The sequence below is a fragment of the Dryobates pubescens genome, chromosome 4 (assembly GCF_014839835.1).
Source record: "Dryobates pubescens isolate bDryPub1 chromosome 4, bDryPub1.pri, whole genome shotgun sequence".
NCBI lineage: Eukaryota > Metazoa > Chordata > Aves > Piciformes > Picidae > Dryobates > Dryobates pubescens.
This window is the reverse complement of record NC_071615.1, coordinates 14,329,737-14,353,300: the sequence shown is the minus strand read 5'-3', so window position 1 is coordinate 14,353,300 and position 23,564 is coordinate 14,329,737. Positions and strand designations below refer to the sequence as shown.

Genomic DNA, 23,564 nt, shown 5'->3' with positions numbered 1-23,564 from the left:
TTAATATTCAAGAGGAACTATCAGGTCAAGGTTCTCTGCTTTCCTTCATCCCACACAAAGTGGTCTGTGATCAGATCAGGCACAGAGCCATGGGGGTAAGGAGCATGACCACACGACACAGCCTGCACAGCCTTCACTTGCTTTTCCCAGCCCTTCCCTGCAGCACTGTTCCCAGTGGAGAACCATCTGGGGATTTAACTGCAGGTTTTCTTTTCTCTGTGCCTTCATCCCTCCACTATCTGATCACTTTTCAAAGGGAGGCTGCAGCTCAAGCCCAAGTTTACCTTCCCAGAGCCTGTTGCTAGGTGACATGTGTAATCACAGGGCAAGCAAATGCAATAATTGCCCAAAGAGCACAGCAAGAATCAAAAGGACAAATTCATATTTGCTGTCCTTGAAACACCCTACTCTTTAAACATCTGTCAAGGCCTTTGCCCTATCTCCAGCTCCTCCCAGGAGAAATGCAGAATTCGAGGAAACTACTACGTCAGCCTGCAGAGCCTGACACTCACACCATGAATAAAGGGTCAAAAATGTAATGTTTGTTTCCTTTAGACAACTATTCAGTTTCCATATTGCATTAATAATGCAAGAACCTCTTACTGTGAGTGTCATGACCCCCAAGATGCTCAACTGTTATTTCAAAAGGATTTCTTAGGTTACTTCATTATTTATCTATATTTGAATGAAAAACAGCAGCTGTGCAACAGCCTCAAATCCAGGGCAAATAAAGAACCAGCAAACCTGTGAAATCAGTAAGATGTAGGGCCAGAGGAACCACAGAAAGGAAACCTGATTTAACTGAAGCAGGAAGGGGCTTTCCAGGCTGGTAGAAGCCGTGTCCATTAGCAGGAGGTCAGGCTCCCAGGGCAGAACCCGTGCCCCATTACCAGTAAGCCCCATGGCCAAGCCTGAGAAGATGGGACTTGACTCCATGGTATTTCCCTCAGATTCCCTGAGGGAGAGCAGACAACAGAAGCAGCACTTCAATGTACTCCACACACCCCAAAATGCCAGGAAGGAAAGCTAAATAAGTGTCTTCCTGCACCACACAACGTATCACTTCGGTTCTTCTCCCAGGTGCACTTCATAGCTGCCACCAAGGCAGGGATGGTGCACTGAGGTGACACCTCACATCGCTGCTTCCCATCTCTGCACCTTCTCTTACTTATGCCTTTTTTTCTTAGTAACCAGCTGAGAGGGAAAAAACCCAAGTCTTCCCCCAAAGTGATCTCCCACACGCCTGTTCACAAAAACCAAGAGGCAGGTGTTCATTCCCAGAAAGGGGAGACTGGAAGAAACAGTGCTGCAACAGGGAAGAGTTCACTGCCTTGTGGGCAGCACTCTGTCAGCTGCAGGCACCAGTCGCTTGCTGCTCCTCCTGATACCACGGGTTACATCACACCAGCGATATCCACATGTGTGGCATGAGAAAAAGAGAACAGGCATGAAGAAAAATCCTGGAACTGCTACCTAGCTGGAGGAGATCGGCTCAGAGGAAGAGAATTACAGAACTGAAAGAGCAGAGAGCAGCACAAGGCTATTGCCGCTCCACCCAGGCTGAGTTACCCCTTGCAGCCCCTAGAGACCACCCGGACAGGCAGCAATGAAGGGAAATGAGCAGAGATCGGTGTGGGAGGCAGAGGAAATGCAGACTGCTGCTCTGTTCAGGGGGCTCCCTCGGACGTGAGGAAAAGACAATATTAGACTGAGACGGAAGGAAAACAACTGTCTCTGCCCTGCCCCAAGAGGAAAGCGAAAGCAGTTCGCCAGATGAATGCTTTCTATTTTTCATTTTATCTGAACTGCGCTGGGGAGTGACAGATCATGCAAACCCAAATCACCACTCCTTTCTCCGCAGCGTTTCAGCTTTCTCTCTTTCTTTGGTTCTCCACATCAACTTGTTGCAAAACACAGAATTTGAGGTTTGTTTTTTTCAAAACTGTTGTGCAGGGGAAAAAACCACAACACCTAAACATGCTGTTTCATTGGGGTTTTGCTCCTCAAAGACTGCCCCTCCTCTGCTGTGCAAAGTGCTGTTCCCAGCCTGCTGCCTGCCAGCCCCCAAAAGAACGCAGCTCCTAGCCCCAAGTAAGGGTTGCTATCTCCCTTGAATGGACACACTCCCCTTCCCGGCTCCAAGGCAGAAGTTCATCAGTTTTGAACTTGCAGAGCTCCATTCCTCTCCTTAGCCTCTGTCAGAAACCCTCCAGATGAGAAGCAGGATAACCACCAACTCTTTCTACCAACATTCAGAATGTGTATCAAGATGGAACAGTTACAAACTCATTAAATTTTGCTCCAGAGCTGTCTCCCAAGGTTCAAGCAGTTACTATCAGTCCCATGGGCAGCAATCCAAAAATAACTCCTGATAGAAACTTCAAGGTGGAAGCACTAACACCTTTCACTCCAAAGCCACAACCAGCAGGCCCCCAGCTGCTTCTGCACCTCACAGCCCACTGGCAGTGAAATGGAAGCAGGGGAACGATTTCTTTACTTCTGCCAGGCTCAGCACCAAAACCAACCTTGGCCATTGCCTGTTGGTCCTGTTAGCTAGAAATAACCCTGCACACTACATTTCAGCCAAAGAATCACATCATGTAGCATAACACCAACACGGTCTGGCAGTTTGCTCTTAAGGGAACTTCACTAGCCATGGATACATTCATATTCACGGTGCATTTAATTCTTCAAATGTATATAAAGACTAGATTCACCAAAAGTACAGCACTAACCACAATGCAACAGCCATAAAAGAGCAGAAGCCTGCATTACCTGGCAACTTTCAATTTACTCATATGCAAATATTTCTGTGCTCCCATACCCACAAGTAAAGAAAGGATGCTGCTGATCAAAGCATGTACGGCCATGGGCCAACCACAGCGACTGAAGGTCAGGGCAGCGGGCAAGGTAGGTGTAGCCAGAAGCAGGTGGACAGGGCATGGGAGAGGCCGCGACAGTCGGTCATGCCACACGTGGGTGTCACCATGCACACAGCGCTATGGGCTGAGCTCCAGCCTCAGCCCTGCCCCTGCAAAGGGCCTCTCGCAAGAAACGTGCTTTCTCTTCTTTTACACCCCCACGTAGCATGGGAAAATATACCCATCGCCAGAGAACAGTCACATCTTTCCCACACTTTCTTTGGCACACACAATTATTTTTTTTCAGTAAACACACCAAGTATTCATATATACATGCTTGGGAAAAAAAAAGCATAAGTCCTCACTACAGCCTCTTTAGATTTACGGAGCTACTAAGCTGTGTTGTGAAAGTGCAAGCCCTCTGCAGCTCTGCTCACGACACTTGCTATTGTCCATTATTAATAATCAACAGAAGGAAACAAAAGAGGTTTACCAAGCAGAACAATCAGAGGGTGAAGGTTAAGAACAGCAGTCAAAAAACCCTTCTCCACCTCACAATGAATAATGATGTGGAGAATCGCATCAAAGCAGCCTTAAAATGTTCTCTGACATATTTTCTCCAAGAAATCAAATCTGGCACCACAGAAGGTTTTGCAAGCATTTCTCAGAAGTAGCTCTGTAGTTCTAGCAAAAACAGTGTCAGAAAAGAACTTCAGATCCTCTCCTTTAAAGCCAAATTCAGAAGCACAGATCCTGACAGTAAATTCAGAGACTTCTCTACAAGGGAAGATGCACACGTACATCGACACGCAAAGAGTACACAAAGGGTTGTTTTCCCACTTTCAATCAACAGAGGTGCTGACTGTAGGAGTGAACCCCCCATCCCACAGCAACACTTTCTAGCCAGACTCCCTAGTAAGTTTTAAGTATCCCTGTAAGCAACGAGGGCTCTTAGACCCTCTTCCTACTGGAAAAACAGCTTTTATTTAGCATGCTTTGACTTTCTCGTGATTTATAAAATTAAAATAAGCAATTCTGAGTGTAGCAATGAGACATCCCCAGCTGCCAAGCGGAAAAAAAGAAGATCGCACACACACACACGAAAAAAAACCATCAACAAAGAAAGAAACAAAAGAGTTAGAAAACCCACAATCAATCAGCCTAACCCTAACATCTTATGTGCAAGGAGTCCACTGACTCAGCTGGCGGCGGCGAGAGCAGCGCACGATGTCCGTCTCGCAGCACCCCCGGCGCGGTGCTGAAGCCCCAGAAGCGCTGCCGGCAGCAGCCAAACCACCTTCCCCACCTCCCCTCCCTTCCGCGCTCTCCTCGAGAAAAACTTCAACTAGCAGTCAAAGCGGCATCCCCGGCCCGGCTCACCTCGGACAGGGGACAGAGCACCGGACAGAGCACCGGGCGGCGGCCACAGCGGGCCGGGCTGTCGGGAGGCGCTGGTACTGCCGCGGCGAACCCCGCGCTATAAGGCGGGGGGGTGGACGGACCCGCAGCCCCCACCGCCCCGCTCCGCCCCGGCAGCCACCGCACCGCCCTCCCGCGCCGCCCCGGAAGCCACCGCACCGCCTTCCCGGACTGCCCCGAGGATACCTGGCCGGGGACGCAAAAGGGCAGGTTGGCCTGTTCAGTTGCCTTCGGAAGCTTCGCTTTCTTAATACAATTATCCTCCCTTCGTGATGCCCACGGCGGAGGGCACACACAGTGCAGCCCACCACACGTGGGCTTTCCTCCAGGTGACAGCCACGAAGCCCACCACACTCAGCCCCAAGCCCGTTTGTCAGAAAGTAAACCGACGATAGTAGCGTGACAATTACGTTAAAGAAGGGATGATCCAGCCAGAGAGCTTAGTAAATGCACTCGAGGTTACAGAGGAATAGTCCCGGGAAGTTTTCCCAAATTGTGCAATGAGAACGGATGTTAAACAGCTGTGGTGTAAGCTGGTGAGCCCACACAGGTGCTCCATCCATAGTAGCATCATCTGTGTGTGTTTGGCATGTCCTGCACAAACCAGAGCTGCCACAACAGTGCCTGAAGTGGAAGCTACAGCAGGACAACTGAGGACAGTGGACTGGACAGTGACAAGGACAAATTCCCAGTTAATTGTCACAGTCTTTACTAGGAACACAAGAATCACTGAAAGATGTCACATTACAGGTATGATCACGATGCCTGCTGGCCTGCCTCTGAGTCCAGGACTCTTACTGGGACTATTGGGCAAAAGTAATATTTGCCTCTTTTGAGTGTCCCTGTGAGGGGTGTCAAAATTGCAGTTAATCAAGGAAGGGTCTTTGTTCAGGCACCCTGGCACTCAAAATCTGTTTTGAAGTTAAGTGCTTATGTTATTTTAGCCTTGCTTCATGAGTTTTAGCTAAACCACGGATGTCTTATCTTCCTAGGTCTCCCTCCTTTGACTGTTTGGCAGGCCAGCTTTATGGATCTTCATTTAAGCCAAACATCTGCTGATTGTAAATGACCTTGGTCCTGAAGCTGCTAAATCACCTTGCCTTCCTGTCTCCCTGTCAGCTGGGCAGTTATCCCACAGATATTAGGGTAGAAGGAGCTGTCTTCACCCCGAGTCCAGCCACCAGAGTTTGAGCAACACTTTTGTTTGCGTGCAGTTTTCCTGGCAGATAATAAACCATGAGAGTTTGGAACAGGATAGCCTAAGCACTGAATTATTTCTGGCTCTTTTCCTGTTGCAGGTACCAGACAAGGCATGTCCTCATCTTATTATAAAGTTAAGATTTATAGGAGATAGAAGCATACATTCCTAGCCAACCATAGTCCTGTAAGAAATGGCAGTGTGTAGCTTCTGGTACACACAAATTTTGGCAGGGCTGTTTTTCATGAGAGAAAACAAAGAGGCAGCCAGTAACATACAGTGTTTGATCTGAGACAGGGGATATAGAAAAGGTTGGTGGAACAGTGTGAAATAACCAGCTTCCTTTGTGAATTACATGGCCATCTTAGAATCATAGACTCATAGAATCAATAAGGTTGGAAAAGACCTAAAAGATCACCAAGTCCAACCTGTCACTCAAGACCTCATGACTACTAAACCATGGCTTCAAGTGCCACGTCCAATCCCTTTTTGAACACCTCCAGGGGTGCTGATTCCACCACCTGCCTGGGCAGCCCATTCCAATGGCTAACAACTCTCTTCGTGAAGAACTTTCTCCTCACCTCAAGCCCAAACCTCCCCTGGTGCAGTTTGAGACTGTGTCCTCTTGTTCTGGTGCTGATTGCCTGGGAGAAGAGACCAACCCCCACCTGGCTACAACCACCCTTCAGGTAGCTGTAGACAGCAATAAGGTCTCCCTTGAGCCTCCTCTTCTCCAGGCTAAACAACCTCAGCTCCCTCAGCCTCTCCTCATAGGGCTTTTGCTCAAGACTTCTCCCCAGCCTCATTGCCCTTCTCTGGACATGTTCAAATTGAGGGGCCCAGAACTGGACACAGTACTCAAGGTGTGGCCTAACCAGTGCTGAGCACAGGGCAGAATGACTTCTCTGCTCCTGCTGACCACACTCTTTCTGATGCAGTCCAGGATGCCATTTGCTTTCTTGGCCACCTGGGCACACTGCTGGCTCAGCCAGCTGTCAATCGGTACCCCCAGGTCCCTTTCTCTCTGGCAGCTCTCCAGCCACTCCAACCCCAGCCTGTAGCTCTGCATGGGGTTGTTGTGACCAAAGTGCAGCACCCGGCACTTGTATCTTCGCTTTCTACTCACTTGTGTTTCACACAACATCTTACCTCTTTGCGAGATTCATGGTAATGGGGCTAGTGACTTCTCTTGCTGAGAATATTAGTTTTATTCCTGGAAATCTTTTCTCTTTTGCTTTGTGTGGCAAAACTGGCTGGATTTGGGGTTTTGGTTTGGATTTTTTTTGGGGGGGGGGGGGGGCAAGGGGGTTGGAAGAGGATGAAGGGGAAGCACTAGGTATGTAAGCACTGCTCAGAGCCGTCTTCCTAGTCACACAGTCTGGGATTACAGCTGTGCTTTCCTCCACAGTTCAGCACCCGTGACTCATCCCTCTTCCCCTTCCCTCCCTCCCTCTTCCTCTTCCCTCCCTCCCTCCTCTTCCCTAGCAGAAATGCGCGGCCAGCGCGAGTGTGGCCGCGGCGCTCACAGTTAGGAAATGTGACAGTGCCTTCTGCTTTTTTCACCAGCTGCTGGAGGCAAGATCGGTCCTAGCGTCCTCTTAAACTCCAAGATGTCTCCCTCCTCCTCTCCTTTCCCTCGGTACAATTACTAAGCTAACCATCTTCAGCGCACGTGCTTACCTTGTTCTCTCTGTGCCTGGAAGCAGCTCCTCCCCAGGAGGCAGCTCCTTCCCAGGATGCAGGCAGGGCTGGGAACTCTTTTCAAGGCTGTTGGGCTGGGCCAGCAAGGGCCAGTTCACAGTTAGGAGGAGGGCAGAAGGTGATCTAGTGCTCTGGGGCTAGCCCACCTCTCACCTTTCCTGTTGGCTGGTCCCTTGCTTACTCAGACGCAGTTCTGGGCTGCTGCAGAGACTCAGCGCTCTCCTCAGCAATCCTGACAGGGAAAAACAGAAGACTTTTTTGATAGCATATCATCATGATACCACTTTTCATTCATTTAAAGTATTGAAAGTACACTTACTTACACAATTTGAGTCAAGGGAACGAGCGTGTAGGGGGAAATGTATCAGCTATTGTGATTCATTAGCAAAGGTGGGTGATGTATATCCCCCTGCAGCAGTAAGGATGAGGTGGCTTGAACAGCCACAGAACAGTAGAAGGGTGCTGGTACTCAACATAGGGTAAATGCTGTCCATCTCTAGTGGAAGGGCATGAACTATTCTAAGACAGCTCCACACAGCAAAAAGGCAATCCTGGTTTCCAGTTCTGGCTTCTGGACTGTTTTCTGGAGCTATTTAATCTAAAAGAGATGGCACAGGCATGAAGAAAGGCTGGACATGAATGAACTGAGTGCTCGGAAATGAGAAGCAAGTTCTTAATGGTTAGAGCAATCAGACTGCAGCAGAGAATAATAGGAGGAAAAATACTCTTAACTTCTTGAATATGTGGCATGTTAAGTATGCTGCAGCCCAGAGTGCTCCATTGCACTTTTTGTTCTCATGTCCAGTTGCATTGCTGACTAGAAATTGAGCAGTGCAATACCAATGTGCCAAAACAAGAGCATGTTGTGTGCCTTTCACTTTAAAGCTCTTTACTACACATCAGGATACAGTCATTCTATTTTATAAGATCCATTTTTCATAGCAGGTATCTGACAAGTTGTTGTGTGTTCTCACTGTCTTAATCATCGGTAATTTTGAATCATGCTTCAGTTGACTTCAGTTTGCAACGCGTAGGAACTGAGGACATCTTCGCTGTTCTCAGATAAATCATAGCAGCAGGACCAGGGGGAAAAAATATGGTCATAAAGAAACAAATCTCCCTCCATGGTCAGTTAATGCTAATTACAGCTACAAATAACCTTGCAAATACTTTGCAGAGATCTAAAATGATTAAAACAAAATCCCATATCACCATATAGTCAGCAATAACACAGTGTAGTAATAGTAGCACTAACTCAACCTTCTCAACAAGAACTGAGTCAAACCTTTCCCTCAGGAGGAGGATTTAGCCCCCAAACTCAGTTATGAAATCCAGAGGATTCTTAATAGCAGGGTGAGAAAGGAGTTCCAGAGCCTGACAGCCAAACTTGGGACACTATATCATGGGCAGAGTAAGTCAGTCAGCTCCAGGTTGTGATCACCTCCCAGGTGTTGCTTAAGTCTTAATTTGGTCAGTTGATTACTTCACTTGCCTAATGAAATGGTGAGAGCTAGCATGAGCTACCCTTTAGCAGGCTTACCTTAAGTTCATTCTCCCTTTTCTTGTAGAAAACCAGCTCCAGGTTCTTCCTCCCATGATTTGCATGCAGGTGAATTTTAGCTATCTGTTAGGAAAAGGGACTTCACACCAGTGCATGCTTCACCAGAGAGCAGCTTGCCAAGAGCTACATCCATCTAGTCACTGCAGATCACTTTTTCTCTTGTCTTCAGATTCCACTCCTTCCAAAGAAGGGCAATATTTATAGTGATCAGAGACATCAGGCAGAAGCTACACAGCTGAGTATTTTACAGTCAGTCAGTTTGTCTGTCTGTTGGTCCTGAGGCAGCCACCTAATATTCAGCTCAAACCCGTTCTTTCAAATTGCTTGTCTTCACAGTCAAAAGCATACAGTTTTTTACTTCAGGAAAAATAATGTGTATGGATTGTGGTGAAGCAGAAACACAGAAAAGCTGAGCTTTTCAGCAAGGTATGCTCCAGGGAATCATGCTGGTTTAAGACAAATGTGTCTTGTCTTTGTGTTTTTCCTTCCTATGCAATAGGCATCCATAAAAGAACCCAAACCCCTTTCTAGTAGGAAATCAAGGCCTTAAAGGAGAACTATTTACTCTGTCATTTGCTTCTGATTTTGTAAATACTGACTACCTGTCAGAAATAACATATTCTTCCCTGTTCCCTCTTCAGTTAGCATCTTCTACCACTTACTCCTGTTTATATTTACTTTCAATCATTACCACAGTTTGCCTTACTGGAGACTCGTGTTTTCAAGCCGTGCCAGCTGCCCTCCCCAGAAGCTTCCCCTGTATTTTCAGCTGGTGCCCTAGCAGACTCAGCACATTCTGTAGACTTGCCATATGAAGTCAAGAAGCCAGCTTGATTTCCATTCTTTACAGGGATCCACACAGGAACTTGTGCCAAGGTTTTCATTATGCATGCTGGGGGTCAGGCCAGGAACTGATAGGCAAAGGCCATTAACATTTGAAGACACAGCATCCCAGCTGAAGTTTCCTCTCTAAGGTACAATGTGTTAAGGAGAAGTTAACCTGCAAGAGCAATGCAGGGCACACAAAGCAATCCTTAGCACTGAGCAGTGGTTATCCTGCTTAGAGACACTAACATACTACACCTCACTGGTTGGGAAACTACTTTTTGGAACACAAAATACAAAAGCTGCTCAACAAATATTACTATGGCCTTTATACAGATTTCTGCTTTTAAACTGGAACAGAGCTCAAACTCATTTGTGTTTTACTAGTTCTGACATGACCAAAAGATAGCTGCTAGTCAGCCAGTCAGGCTGTTAAACCACTCTTTGACACATGTAGCATATGCATCATGTTGTTTTACCTGCAGTCATTTAAATACATTTGTTTTGCCACACTCTGGATGGTAATATTCATAATTCACAATGATGAATAATGACCATAAAAATCATAATGATGAGACGCTGATAGGTAATTATAGGCAAGAAGCAGCAAAATGGCAGCTGTGCTCTTCTCCAGATGAACACACAGCAAAGTCTTTATCCTGTAAAAGAGCCTACAAACAATCCTATCACCCAAATGTTGTTTTTCTGACCTACCTTGATAAATGGCAACTGCCTGGAGGAAAACCACAAACTCTGAGTGTGCAGACAGCAGCAGCACTTGAACCTCCAATAGCTGCAGCTGTTAGGAGCTGAAATACAAAGGCTGACCATTTTCATGGACAGCTTATGGTAAGATGTTTCTTGTTCTCTCACTGTCTGGCCATCTTCAGAATAGAGGCCGTTCTCTTCCCAGTTCATCTGTTCTGTTTAGATCCCAGACTGCACGTAGAGGTCATGTCTGTGCTTCAGCTTCACATCCTGCAAAGAACTCTGTTCATTATCTATTTACTCTTCATGATAGCTGTGATTAAACTGGTATAAATATATTTACATCCCTGGGGCTGAGATTACTATCTCTCTTGGAAAAAGACTGGCTCTCACTAGCAACACAGATTGTCTGGACAGATAGGTTCTTCCAAAATCCTTGTAAAACATCCTGCACAGTAAGAAAAAACTGTCTACAACTGCATTGTTTCCCTTGGAAAAAAAAAAAAAAAAGGATTAGATAAAAGAATCCCATGGTGCTAGGACTATTCTGTGAGAGAAAACAGAGAAGGAAAAAAAGTAGGATGGAAAGAGATCAGTGCAAGACTCCAACGTCCTAGCACCTTGAGAATTCTCGGTATCCAGAATTATACAGCAGAAATGCATTCACAGTCCACGTGACAAGATGCAGTCTCCTGTGTTTGTGATGATCAGTGTGATATATGGGTTAGAATATTTGTGTTTGTTTCATTTTGGGCATTTATCCCATTAGCATTTTCACTCCCACACCAGGCAGGGGGAAAAAAGGGAGGGGAACAAAAGAAAACAAAAAAAAAAAAAAAAAAGCAAAGCATCCTCCCAGCTGCGTTTCTTAATGTTTGATTGCTTGTTCCAATCTACAAGATGTAACTCAAAGGTACATTCCTTGTCTTCATCTTGGTCCTCATTTTCTCTTGAAAACTATTGGATATAAAATCTCATCTGTATATTACCTCAAGTCTTCTGAAGCTAACAATGGCATGTTAGGTCTGGCAAAACAAGGGTGTTTTCACAGGCTAGCAAGCCTGCTACTCTTGAAAGCCTGCCAGGTTTAAATATTTAATGGTCAGACACGACATGCATCCTTCTAATCAATTCTTTTTTTAGATCCAAGTCTGAAGAGTCTCAGAAAGTGCAATCAGGCAGTGCTGGAGACCTGCAGAGGCTTCTTGCACCAAACAGTAAATAGCTACCACTCCCTAGGAAGTTAATCAAGAAGGCAGAATTTTCTGCCCTGTTCCATTAGAGGCACATTGAAGCCCCAAAAGGGGCAGATTGTCTTGAAACAAATCAGCTGTTTATTTGTTTATTTAGAATTGAATGAAATGGAAACTTCTATGAAGTTGAAACAGGTAAAATTCTTTCTTGGAAGGCAGTGGACAGGTATAAACTCCACACGTGCAGAACAGCATCTAAGAAATGTCTGCTCACAGACCTGGCAGGCATGAATCATGCAGTGGGTGCCCATAAAAGTTGGCATGGGTTTGGGGGTTGGCCAGGCAGTAGGTCACACCATTTGTTTTAGAACCATGAGGAGTATGTGTGGCCTGATGTCATATAAGAAATAGAAGTGACAGAAAGTCAAGGTAAGGTGTGTCTGAAGGCACCTTGTGAAAAGAACTTAGGTACTTTCAGCCAAATACTCTTCCTTCTCTGATTGGGATTCTTAACTCTCCCTCCCTTCAGAAGTCAAATATTTATCCCATTCCTTTCTGCAAAACAATGGCCAGAGCAGGCTGGGTGCTTTCCCCCATATTTAGAGGCCAAAGGGACAGGAGACTCAAGCTGAATGTGGTAATTTCCAACGAAGGCAATTCCCAGGAGGCACAAGGCTGTTCTCCAGTCTCTCTCTCAACTGGTCGCTGTTGTTCCAAATAGAATGTACAAGTCAGCTGAAGAGGGTCTTGAGTACTAGACTCTCCTCATCCAGAAGATCCCCTCATCAATGGACAATGCTGCTATAATTCTTTCACAAATGGATTAATAACACTTGGCTTACTCTTAGCAAAAGGAACTGCATCAATAAACAGCTCCAAGACTGAAGACCAAAAAGATCCACAGAAGATATGCATGCCAGATGCAAGCTCAAATCAATTCAGAGAGAAGAATGGACGAAACCCCACATTTCCTGTATATTTGGTGAAGTGCTGAGTTTTATGACATCTTTTATTGCAGTGAATAGTTCCTAGGAAATTATTTTGCTCCAACTGAAGCCAATAATAAAATTTATGTTGTCTCCCAATGAGATCCAAGCAAAGCTCATAATGCATTTAGCAGCTAGAGAAAAAAAGATGTATGAGGATGGCAATGTTAACAGATTGTTGTTCTCTGCCCTTGCATTTCTCTTATGGGCCCTATAGATATGAGTTTAACTGTGATAGCTCATGAACACAGATTTCCTTTGGGCCCAGGCTTTTATATTCTGCATTTGACACTTAAATCATGATGCAAATACTCATGTCTAAACAATAGAAGGAGTTTGTTCTGTGATGACTCAAGTTGGTTTGAGATTCAGCAAGAGTTCTGGTTTGCAGGAGGAGGGGAATGATGTATACAAGGATAAAAACTCTCCTCACAGAGCATCAGGGAAGATCTGGCATTTTATACCCACCCAATAAACAGTGGTGCTGCTGGGTTTTTAACTACAGCTTGTCCTTATGAAAGAAGCTTGTTTATTCTTTCCACAATGTTCACAGGTTCTTTTTATGGCACTTCATATTTCTCTACTGCACAACAGACTAGAGATAAGGAAAAAATGTAGCTGTGCTGTATTTCAAAGTGCTGGACAATAAAGACTATCACACAGTCCTTTGGATTAAGTCTAGGATAGTGACAACTGATGTCATCTTGCAAGGAGATGAATAGGATGTGCAGATAAAGGTGAAGATGCTTAAATATGATTGTATAGTTCTCAGAGAGTGCTTTTATAGATCAGATGCCTGATAAGAAAGTAAATACTAGGTTATTGGGATGAAAAATACATAGGGACATGAGCAGTCATGTTCTTGTATAACTGCATACTTCTCCATTTGAACTGCTGCTGCTTCATCCACCTGGGAGGAATAGACTAGACTAGACTAGAATAGAATAAACCATGTTGGAAGAGACCTTTGAAATCATCGAGTCCAACCTATCATCCAACACCATCTAATCAACTAAACCATGGCACCAAGCAGCCCATTAAGTCTCTTCCTAAACACCTCCAGTGATGGTGACTCCACCATCTCCCTGGGCAGCACATTCCAATGGCCACTCACTCTTTCTATGAAGAACTTCTTCCTCACATCCAGCCTAAACCTCCCCTGGCACAGCTTGAGACTGTGTGCTCTTGTTCTGGTGCTGGTTGCCTGGGAGAAGAGACCAATCCCCACCTGGCTACAACCTCCCTTCAGGTAGTTGTAGAGAGCAAGAAGGTCTCCCCTGAGCCTCCTCTTCTCCAGGCTAAGCAACCCCAGCTCCCTCAGCCTCTCCTCATAGGGCTTGTGCTTGAGAACCCCTCACCAGCTTTGCTGCCCTTCTCTGGACACGTTCCAGCAACTCAACATCTTTCCTAAACTGAGGGGCCCAGAACTGGACACAGAAGGTCATAGTAGATAGAGATCCCAATACCACAAACCATTTCAGTTCCAACATCAACATTCAGTTGAATGCTCAGGAGTACTGCACTGCATAGGTGCTGCACTAAGTAGGTACAGGTGTGCTCACCTTCTGTATTGAAATCAGCAAAACCATTCATATACAGGAAAACATCAACAATCCTTGAGGCAAATAATTAATTGTATTTTCTGCAAGCCTGTGTACAAGGGAAGATCAAATGCTGACAAAGAACTTGACTTACAGAATTAAATGCATTTCTCTGATTTTGAATCTTCACCAGGGAAATGGTGGGAAATGTTGGGAAAACTACTCAAAAATATTGGGGGACAAAGGGTCAGGGGTAAGACAGAATGTTCTGTACAAATTTGAAGGAGAAAGGGAGTAAATTAAGTAAACAAACAGGATGTCAAACTTTGAGGTGGTGGCGTCTCCATTAGAGGAATATGGTGTTGAGATTGTCCCATAGACATTACTGGGAGAAGGGTCTAGAACAACTGTAAGGGTGGTATAGCTTGTCCTGGAAACTGATCAGTTACTTGAGCTGGTGCTTGCTAAGGCCAGTACTTACCAAGTTCAACTGTGCTATTGTGACCTTGTTTCTGCAGAAGTTATTACAGCACCAGTGAGCTACTAGAATGTTTTGCAGCAGAGTGGGCTGGTTACAGTTCTTCTCAGCTCTGATTAGTCAGAATGGCCCTTGTGATGATGCCAAACACACCACATTTCCCAACAATGATCCAGATCTCAAGAGGAAATACTTTCCAACCCTTTTGTTTTGGACAGATAAAGCAAACAGGAAATACTCAGCTACTTTGCCCCCAGTCTTTTGCTGTCCATTTCACTATTTCCTGCCTGTGTCTATTTTGGGAGAGAGGTGTTTAAGAACATTGCTTCTTCAAAAGTTCAGGTTTCACTTAGGCAGGCAGCTTGAGCCTTCAGTATCTCACTGGCTTCTCCTTCCTCCACCCTGATCATGGGGGAAAGGGCAGGAGCAAAAGGAGGATTAAAGCAGGTGTGTTCACAACATCTACTTCTTTTAACTATCACCTTTCCTTCCTTTTAACTCAGGGCTGTTTTTCATATCACGGAGAGGTGGGTCAGGAATATTCTCTCTCTACTGACTGTCTGGGATCCTTTGACAGTGGGAACTGGGCATGCAGGATCAGCCATTGCAGTGGGGTTTTTGAACTCTTTGAACTGACAGTTCCAGGTGTCTGATTCTACTAATTATTTGAGGAAAGCTAACTTCTGGCTCTGTATTTGTGTGTGTGTGTGTAGGAATAAAAAAACAAAGAACGAACTGCATACAGCCCAACTATTTCCTGTTGTTTTCAGGGAATATAATTTTAAAATCTATTTATTATATATAATAAATAATAATTTAAGAATATATTAATTCCTTCTATCATTACAGTCATCATGCAGATGAATTATCATTTGTATGCTGAATGTGAGGACAGAAGGATTTTGTGTTTGTATCACACTAGTGTGTGAAACAGGAAAAGAGAAAACTGGGAGCATAAATAAGATCTTTGCACAGAGATGGCAGCCTAAAAGTGGTTGTGTTTTCTGCTTAGGATGAATTTCAGAGAGCTGGAAACTGGTGCAGAAAGGGTACAGCTTTGTTGTTAGGGAATATTGCCCTTGTGTTTTAATGCCGAGAGCCTGGCAGCTGGGAAGGAAAAGGCCAGGATAAAGGTGCTCTGATCAGGGAATTTTCTGTGTTTTTCTATACTTGCTCTCCATCTCCCAGTCATACTTCCTCAGGGGGGGGGGGGGGGGGAAAAGCCCAAAATAAAGAGTGGGAAAGTGTAAGAAATTCCCAGATTCATTGATTGAATTACATGGTATTTTTAAAAGGAAATCAACTGAACACTTCCTACTAGTTCATCAGGTCAGTTCCCAGCTCATAAATCTCTCTCATTTTACTGCCAGGTAGTTTAATTTCTTTCCATTAACCTCTAAGTATCTTTTGACTCTGGGAAAGATTTCACAATATGTCTACAGATAGCCACTGCTCTATGATAATGATCAAGAACAATAACTCCCTAGGCACACATACTCAGTTTTATATGTATTAATGATGAGGACAGCTTTGAGAGGTGTTTTACATCTTTAAGCTTCTTGAAAACAGAGAAAATACACATAAAGCAGAAACACTTACCAGCTCTGATTTTTTTCAGAATGACACTGTATGCAGTTCCATTACAGATTAAGATGATCCTAGGACTTAATCCCGTTTCAGCTGAAGTAAATAAGAGTGTCCTCACTGGGAGAATCAGTATCACACTTAATAAGCACCCAAGAAAGAAGAGGGCTCCTGTTTGTCTCTAGGATTTCTGCATGGATCAAAGTCATATCCAGGTGATGACAGCAAAGCAATGCTTCTCTCTGTCTCTTCTTAATTCCCCCCTCCCCCCCCCCCAGGACACTTGTGTTTTTCCATTCATCCTCCACCTGCAGTCTGTATTTCCAGACTGACAGACTAGAACTTGCTGTATGAAGAAAGCTTTTATTAATCATATAAATCTTTGTACATGGTGCAACACTTAGCCCAGACACATAAATGTTTCAGTGGGCAACAGAGAAATCAAATCTCGAGGCCGATGCAGAACAAAGTGCTCACTGAAGTCATTACAGTGAGCAATGAGGTGATTCCCCACGCCAACCTTAAATCTGCTGCAGTTCCACCAATGCAATCATTCAACAGCCTCTGGCAATACCACCTCAGTAATAGCTTCAGACAACTTAGCCTAATTATCATTATTACTTTGTGAATGCCTTAAATTCTGCACCATGGCAAAGATGCTTTGTGCCGAATACAACGTTCCATTTGGTGCAATCTATATTTCTCAATTCAGTTCATGTTTTGTTTGAGCTGATTCAAAGTGAAATTGTTTTCCATTTTTCACTTTGGCCGTGCAATTGAAGAATCAGCCCTTCAGCCTTACCGCTCTGTTGCCAGGTACCGAATTGTTCTGTGATGACTTACAGACTCAGTTATTCTTTGGAAGAAATTGGCTACTATCAGTTCTCACTCTTGTTTGGAGTTTTCCCCAATCTGTTTATGCCAAAAAACAAAACAAGGGAAAAAAAACCAAACAAATAAGAAAACCCAAAGCAAAGCAAGCAGATATTAATTACATTTTTACATTCACAATGATTTACTCAGGTGCTTTTGTAACAAAGGAAAATGTACTGACAAAACCGACTCACAAATAAATGCGTTTGAACGTGACAGCATTTAGATACCCCAGCAAAAACTGTTCTTCAAAAATAGGAATCGACAGAAACATTGCAGGGTCGTGGGCTGCAGCATTTACTCTCCTATTTTTTCTTCATCTGGTAAAGATACTCAGCCCATATCCCAGCTTTTCAGATTGTCATGTGGGAGAACTCAGAAGATCTTTCATCTTAAATAGCAGAGGGGTTTGAATCAGCCAGCTCACAGCCCATTACCTGAGGAACAGCAGTGCTGAACAGTCCTCTCTCCTCACATCCCAGGCCACAGATGGATGCAGTTTTTCCACTTTGTTAACCTACACACTCTGCTCTCTAAGTATTGTGCTGTCTTTCAAGCAGAAGATCTGGAGCAGACAGTTGTTTGGCACAAAGAGTAAAAGAATCAAGGTGTTTTCTGTGGAGCGAAGGGAAAGAGTGAGCAAGCATAGCAGAAATGTCCCTTTGACAAGGCAGCTGCACAGCTTTGATGTTTCCTCTCCATCCTTTTCTCTTTTTGATTACATGGCTACTCTTTCCACACAGCTTGAAAAACACCCTTGCAGTGGAGCAACATTGATGTTACGTTGGGTCTTCTCATGGTGCTGTGTAGGTCCAGTCTATACCAGTGTTCTGCAGTCCATGATCTGCAGAGATACTGTGGACTATTTCTTAACTAGAATATTGGAATAAAGTACCACAGAAAAGTAAGATATTGTCAGCTAGTGCAAATTCACTGTCCCAGGGCCAGCAGCTCACTGATCTCCCAGTCACAAGTACTGGGAAGCTGCCAGGATGCCTCCATTTCTGCTGATGCTGTGGGCTATTGGCAGGCCCTTTTGTAGTCAGCATCACCATAACAGGTAAATATTTACTCTGCAACTACCGCAAACCACGTTCCCACCTTCCAAGAGATGTAAACCCTCACTAGCAGATGGGGAATTTTGTTTAAACAACATACGTGTCTTGCGTCTCCACTCTTGACTGAGAAACTGCTTATATTGGTTTTCCCTCAAGGGCCTGAGCTACTGTAAACACAATTAAGGCTAAACACATTATCTACTGTATATCATCATTAGATATTGCCTTTTGCTTTTAGCTGTGTCTTTGCGTGAAGTCTGTTCTACACACAAATCATCCCTCGGTGGTTAGGATGCTGCAGCACTACAGCTTAAAACCTGCTTTAAGTAGTGGACAAGATTAGATGCTGCAGACTCTAAATCACAGTACAATGACATTGCTCAAAAGAATGCAACAGAAGATTTAAAATCCTGTTCGAAGTGAAGCCAGAAAGACTGTACTGCCACTAGCTGGCATACCAAGCTGTCTCAGAAGGGGAACAGGATTGTGGTACAGAAGTTCTTCCCCATGAGGGTGGTGAGACAGTGGCACAGGTTGCCCAGGGAGGTGGTGGAAGCCTCATCCCTGGAGATTTTTAAGGCTAGGCTAGATGTGTCTCTGAGCAACCTGATCTAGTGTGTGGTGTCCCTGCCCATGGCAGGGGAGTTGGAGGTGGATGATCCTTGAGGTCCCTTCCAACCCTGACAATTCTATGATTCTACAGGGGGCTATGGGAACAGGCTGAGAGAGTTGGGGCTGTTCAGCATGGAGAAGGGAAGGTTTCAGGGAGACCTTAGAGCAGCCTTCTGGTACTGGGAGGGAGCCTACAAGAAAGGCAGGAAAGGAATTTTTACAAGGCCTTCATCCTAGTTTTGAGCCACGAGCTGCCCAGGGCAAAAGGACAGAGAAGATATTTTACCCCTTCCAAAGGAGTAAAATAAAGATGCTCCACACTGGATTGGAAGTTTCAATAGAAATTCTATTTACAAGTATACACAAAAGGCATTCAGGTAAACAGAACAATAGAGTTGTTAGGGTTGGAAGGGACCTCAAGGATCATCCAGTTCCAGCCCCCCTGCCATAGGCAGGGACACCTCACACTAGAGCAGGTTGCTTACAGCCACATCCAGCCTGGCTTTAAAAACCTCCAGGGATGAGGCTTCCACCACCTCCCTGGGCAACCTGTGCCAGTTTCTCACCACCCTTATGGGGAAGAACTTCTTCCATACATTCACAAACTAGGCTCAGTTCTTCACCTGGGCCTGCCAAGCCAAAACCTTCAAAAAACCCTCCACCCCAGTGAGCTCAGCAGGCTCAAGAGCAGCCAAACTGCCCCCCACTAAACTCATGCCTACTGCAGGCTGCAACAGGCCCAGTGGCATAGCTGGAAATGTGCTGCCAGCCAAGGCCAGGAGAAAGCCTCTCCCCCACAAACCGTGAAGATAACCACATACACACATCCCGAGACACAGAGAAGAGAGCTGGCTGTACACTCCCTTAAATAGAGAAACACAGGGAAATGGAATAGAATAACAGATTACAATATCCTGGGACAAGCTGCCCATCCCCCTGGGACTCTCTAACCTCTGGAGGACTTTTCTTCATGGCTATACCAATTAACTCTTAATTTCCCTTAGCCTGCAACAGCCTTGTAGTGGTAGGACAAGGGAGAATTGATTTGAGCTGAAACAGGGTAGATTTAGACTGGATATTAGGAACAAATTATTTCCAGTAAGGATGGGGAGACACTGAAACAGGCTGCCCAGGAAGGCTGTGGATACCTCCTCCCTGGAAGTGTTCAAGGCCAGCCTGGATGAGACCCTGAGCATTCTGCTAGTGGAAGGTGTCCCTGCCCATGGCAGGGAGGTAGCAACTAGATGATCTTTAAGGTCACTTCCAACCCAGATCAATCTATGGATCTATAAACCCTTACATTTTCCTTCTGCACCAGCCTTGTTTCGATAGTCATGGCGACTTGTGTCAGGAGTGCATGTAACATGACTAAATCAGTATTTCCTAGCTTTGTCCTGAAAGTGACTTTTGCTTTCAGAGGATGCCACACATGGAACAAACGCCCCTCCTTCCAACAGAGCTTGTTACAGTCTCTCCTCATCAGAGAATGAAAGGGAAGAGCCAAATCTGAACTCTCCAACTCTGCATTGTTCAGATGTCTCCTCCTTCACAGAGCTATTGAAATATCCAGATGCACCTTCCTAAACCAAAAAGGGTAGAACTAGCAGTAGGTTGTTTGGATCTGCAGAGCTGCTGTTCATTTTCTCAGTCTCTTTTTTCTCTCTCCCTGCCCTCCACACTCTGCTCTACCCTAGCAAAGCCTCATGCTATGCCCAAAGCAAAACACACCGTTCAAGAGCAGAGCAGTGAGCTGATGAGATCAGGCAGAATGTGGCTGATCAGCCCATGCAAAAGCATTGATGAGGTAACATCTGGGTCTTTCTCTGCTGTCAGTCATCTAATTTGGGTTTTTCTGATTCTGCTGATTAATGCTGGTGCAACAGTCAAGAGACAGGTTGCTAGGACTGATGGGAAAGGGTCACAGCTGACAGATGATTTAAAAAGAGACAAAGAATTTTTTAAAAAGAGAAAGAAAAAGTATTTTTTCTGAGCTCCTCAACACACTGACCTAGCTGAATGACAGGGGACACTGTTAGCCATTCTACATAAGCCACTGGGAGCAGCACTCAACAGCAGAGCAAGAGAGAGACTCTCATCTGCTTTGCAGGAAAACACTCTGTTTCACAATGACATGACTGGCTGATACATTAATCATAAATTTGATGTTTTCCTGAGAAATAAAATTAATTGGATGTCAAGGACAAATGGGGCAGGGAAAAAGAATAGGTTCAGTAATGAAAGGTTTTATTATCTGTTAATTCCTTGCATGCTGTCTTTGTTATATTCCTAACTGGCAGAGGCACCAGGAAGGAGATATGTTATAATATATTGCTCTACTCAGTATTTTTGCAAGAGTTAATGAGAGACAGAACAGTGCAAAGCATTTCCAGTGGTAGATGAGCTAACTTAGTCTTGTTTAACTTTGTTGGGGAAGAAACACTCCCCATCCAAACAGGGCTGCATGAGGGTAGCCTGCTGTGTTCAAATGAACCTGTTCTCTGATCTATCACTTACATGAATTCCTGATGCTCCACAAGTGAAACCATTTGTCAGGAGCACCAGTGTCTTTTGATCCTTCAGTACATAATCTCTGGGCATCTTGTCTGTCAGAAATAGCTGAGAAGTGAGCAGACCACCTCAGTACAACAATTAAATTCTCCTGAAGAAAGTGGCTAGGAAAAGACAGGAAATATCTGGGGATGAATGATGCTGACTATGCTCTGGTAATAATGATGTGCTTGCTGCCACAGTGTCACAGGAACAGCACTGCCACTGAGTGCTTGTGATTTTAGTCCTTGAAGGAAGGACTGCTCAAGTCAGCAGCATGATGTCTGTGATAAAAGACAAACAAACTACAAACTTCTTTTATCTGGGACAGACTTTGCCTCTTCTCTCTACTCACAATCCTTATTTGGCCACAGATATATGGCTGGCAGCAGAGACATTCTTGATTCATTTTCTACATAGAAAATCTTCAAGTAAAAATATATTGAAATGATGATTTAGTACCTACTTCCCAGTTAAAGTAGGAGGCAGTTGTGTATATACTGGAACCATCACATAAGCATTTCCTTTTTGGCTGAAGAGGGCTAAGTAGAGAACTGAAGACAGGTGTTGAGAGTGGGCTTAGTGGTGACTCAGAGCCAAGGAGCCCATCTCAGGACTCTGCTTTAACTCACATCACTCCTGAGTAACAGCTTCAACCTCCATCATAGCACAACTAGCTGCAGCTGACTCATATCAGTGTTTCATGCTGAAGCAGTTGTCTGTTCACTGAAGACACTTAGAAATGAAAAATGGCATTACAGAGCTTCAGAGACTTCAAAACTAAGCTAAACTGCATAACTGGAATGCTCAGCTTACATTTGAGACACTCTAGGCTGGCATAAAGATATCTTCACCTCTTTGATAGTGCCTCCCAATAATGCTCATGCAAAGCAACTAGTTTTGGTTGTGCTGTGCTGGCATTATCACAGAATCACATAATGTTAGGGGTGGGAAGGGACCTCTAGAGTGCAACTGCCCTGCCAAAGCAGGATCACCTAGGGCAGGCTGTGCAGCAACACTTGAAGGACCTTCCAGGAAAAAAAACCAAGGCGTTTAGAGCACAGTGATTCTTTCAATGGCTTCCTCAGTAAGCCAGAACTGTCCAAGGGAATGTCATGGCAGCCCAGCCATCTAGGTACCAATGATACACTGTGCACAGGCAGAACACTTGTCACTTCAGGCTAAAAAATGAATTGGATCAGTATGGTTTTAAATTGACCACAGTGGTGATGAGTAGCAACCCCTCCAGGGTATGCAACTGCCTTTTCAAGTTACAGTGCCTGCAGATTAAGGACTGAAAATGAGAGAATTTTAAATAGGACTGAAACCTGAAATAGCAGTAAATTGCTTTAAACTGCTCCACCAAGTACAAATTCAGAAGGGGCATACTCGGATGTAAGGAGGTGTTTTCACAGGCTGACAGAAGAACATTAAGCAAATTCTATAGTACAATAAGTACCTTAACAACCATCCTACCTACAGCTGATTTCACACTAATTCTCTCCCCTGTACTTCTTTTGAACACCTTTCACTCTCTGCAAGTCCCTCTCAGCATAATTCCAGATACAGACTGATAAACATTCAAACAATGATGGACGACAGCTCCCGGGAGCTCTTTCAAGCAGAGGAACTCTAGCTTCCTCTACGGTGACCTATCCTGCCTTCTTTTTCCATCAAGAAAAGCACTGCATATAAAGTAGATGGTCTAATTTAAATTAGGAAGGACTTGATATCTCAGCCACTGCTTGAAGCTCAACAATGGGGTCATTCACATGTGAAAGGGCTCCGAGAACAAGTCCCAAAATAACTTTCAGGGTACCTAAATTATAAGGAACAGGACCACGGAGGTCTGTAAGTTCTCCCCCAAACTTCAGCTACAGAAAAAACCTTCATCCTGTGCCCCAGCTCTTTGAATGGCCTGATTTAAACTCAGGAATGGAAAGGGTTCATAGCTTTTAAATGGAGGCCTTCATGTAAGACACAGACAAGATACTGGATTAAAGGCATGGCAATACTGTTTCTTCTGTATGTTCAATGGGACAGGTAAGTAAAAGATCTCAGGATATGGCTCTGGGGGTTTGGAGTTTTGTTTGGGTTTGCAGTTCTGCGGTTCTGTTCATGAGTCTGTGAAATGACTTAGCAGCAGATAGTTCAGGACAGAAAATATGAATACATTTCAACCTGAGGCTTTTATAAGTGGGAAAGAAGCCTGAGAGGTATTTGTTTTGTCAGTGCATGAGTCAGAGCACTCTGGACCAACGCGGGCTGCAGGTGGCAGCAGTCAGTCACCCATCTGTTTGGGGAGCTGAACCCAGCTGAGTCTACGTGGGGCTCGTTGGGTTTGAACCCATATCCTGTACTGCCAGTGCTTAGGTATCTCTACAATTCCACTCCGAGTTTTCCATGTTAATACAATATT

General features: G+C 44.7%; 1 protein-coding gene across 1 annotated transcript in view; it reads right to left on the bottom strand.

The window, feature by feature from the left end:
* The window catches only part of CARHSP1 (calcium regulated heat stable protein 1), a 40,676-nt gene extending 36,340 nt beyond the window's left edge, over positions 1–4,336 (bottom strand). The window contains exon 1 of the mRNA XM_054180633.1: positions 4,242–4,336. The gene's annotated coding sequence lies outside the window, so the exon portion shown is untranslated. The remainder of the gene's footprint in view (positions 1–4,241) is intronic.
* Positions 4,337–23,564: the final 19,228 nt, after the last annotated feature.